The sequence below is a fragment of the Rhinopithecus bieti genome, unplaced genomic scaffold (genome assembly GCF_001698545.2).
Source record: "Rhinopithecus bieti isolate Rb0 unplaced genomic scaffold, ASM169854v2 scaffold_5889, whole genome shotgun sequence".
Lineage (NCBI taxonomy): Eukaryota > Metazoa > Chordata > Mammalia > Primates > Cercopithecidae > Rhinopithecus > Rhinopithecus bieti.
The window spans coordinates 1,993,125-1,995,228 of NW_016805277.1; the positions used below are offsets into that span (position 1 = coordinate 1,993,125).

A 2,104-nucleotide genomic window follows, 5' to 3' on the forward strand; every position below is an offset into this window, starting at 1 on the left:
TAAAAAATATACAATATAAAAATATGTAAATTGTGACATCAAAAACAAGTTGTTGTGGGTAGAGGGTAAAAAAGGTGGGCAAAAGATATTTGAGCAATTGTTTCACACACAATAAATATGTGAGTGGCTAATAAGCACATAAAAAGATGTTCAACAGGATTAATCACTGGGAAAATGCAAATTAAAACCACAAGGAGGAGAAGCTGATTTTGAGTTCCGGCCAGTGGCAGGCAAAGAGTGGGCACTGGTGACTGCTATATGAAGTTTGCTCATCTGAGAAGGCCCAGTTCTTATTCAGTGGATAACGGCATTTGAGCTGATGCCAAAAAATAATTGATATAGCATTTTGGGGGACAGACCAAAATGTGTCAAACGTAAAACAAAAGTATAAAAAACTTATATTAATGTATCATTCATATTAACAAAGTACAGATATGCCAGCAGGAATAGTGGGGGACTGTATACAGAAATTCATTGAAATTGATCAGGCATGGAAAATTCTAGGAATGAAGAGAATAAAAAGAGTATGACCCTCAGTGGCATGAAGATGATCTAAGATATATGGAGCCAGTAGATGCTCAAGTATATCTGGAAAAGGTGTCTTGGAAAAATGATGATGACTCTTTTTCCCCAAGTTGCCAGTGTGGTAGAAAACACAGTGTTTCCAAGGATGAAGCAGAAGAAGTTAATCTATTTTCTTGTGATATATGTTCACTAATTATAGAACTTCTTCATTATTGGTAAAATTCTTCACTGCTTGGAATCCTTGTCCTGTATACTTGGACATGGTGAGGAGAGGCCATTTGACCTGTGTCCATTCAAGGGAATAGATTCTATTTTTGTTAGCCGTATCATTTTCAATGAAAATATGATTGTCAAGCAAAGTCCACCTCAGATTAATAGAAAACTAATTTATTTGTTTACATGTATTGATAGTTTGTATTTACAGGTTGCCACAAAAAGAACTTGAATTACAAATTATATTTAGTGCATTCCAAAGGACTTTATTGTTTCATTTTCTCCTTGATACAAAACGAGAATTTTCTTTTTCTAATATAAGCATCTCCTTTTTTAATGGGTAACAGTATCATTGCATTCCTTTATGGTTACTAAGTTTCTGATCTAACAGATGATATTTCTTGCTGCTAAAGTTATGGGCCTGTTATACACCTGTCTCAAATTCTGTGGTCATTAAACTTAAATTAGAATCTTTGTGGATACATGTGAAGCCAGTTCGCCCATAATGAAGCGTGAATATGGATATCCATGAGGTTACTTCAAAGTTAATAAAGAAAGTGAAGTGGCAACTCTAGAAAGAAACATAGCTTTAGAGTCAGAAGACTTGACTCCAATCTTATCCTGTATTTCCAAAGCTCATAAATACTGCCATCTTCAACTTTAAATGTAATATAGGACATGGGAGCTTTATAAATATAATTGAAAATTGGCATACTACTTTTCTTTTTCAGAGTATTAAGATATAGTATTAATGCCTATATTTATAAATAAGGAACTATTTCATCACTAATATATTCAAATGGAATTTTTTTTTTTTTAGACTTTTGTTTTTTTCACTCCTGTTGCCCGGGTCGGAGGGTAATGGCATGATCTTGGCTCACCACAACCTCTGTCTCCCGGGTTCAAGCAATTCTCCTGCCTCAGCCTCCCGAGTAGCTGGGATTACAGGCATGTGCTACCATACCTGGCTAATTTTTTAAATATTTTTAGTAGAGACGGGGTTTCTCCATGTTGGTCACTCTGGTTTCGAACTCTCGACCTCAGGTGATCCACTCGCCTCGGCCTCCCAAAGTGCTGGGATTACAGGCATGAGCCACTGTGCCTGGCCTCAAATGGACTTTTATAAGGTATTATTATTGGCCATAGCAGACTGTAGACCCCTTAAAGATTTATTTTTCTATGTATTTAATATTCTGTGTACAGTTCAAGTAAGAACTCATTTAAAAACCTTTAAGGGATCCTTTATGGAATCACTGAAATGTTTTACTTCAAATATGTGTACTAAGCATGTAATTTAGCAGCTTTTTCTGAGGTCCAACTCTTAGCATTGTCAGATTGGATTTTTTTTTTTTTTTTTTTTTTTTTT

At 35.1% G+C, this 2,104-nt stretch overlaps 1 pseudogene; it reads left to right on the forward strand.

The window, feature by feature from the left end:
* The first annotated feature begins 319 nt into the window (after nucleotides 1-319).
* LOC108529526 (dnaJ homolog subfamily C member 24-like) overlaps nucleotides 320-2,104 on the forward strand; it is a 19,545-nt pseudogene continuing 17,760 nt past the window's right edge.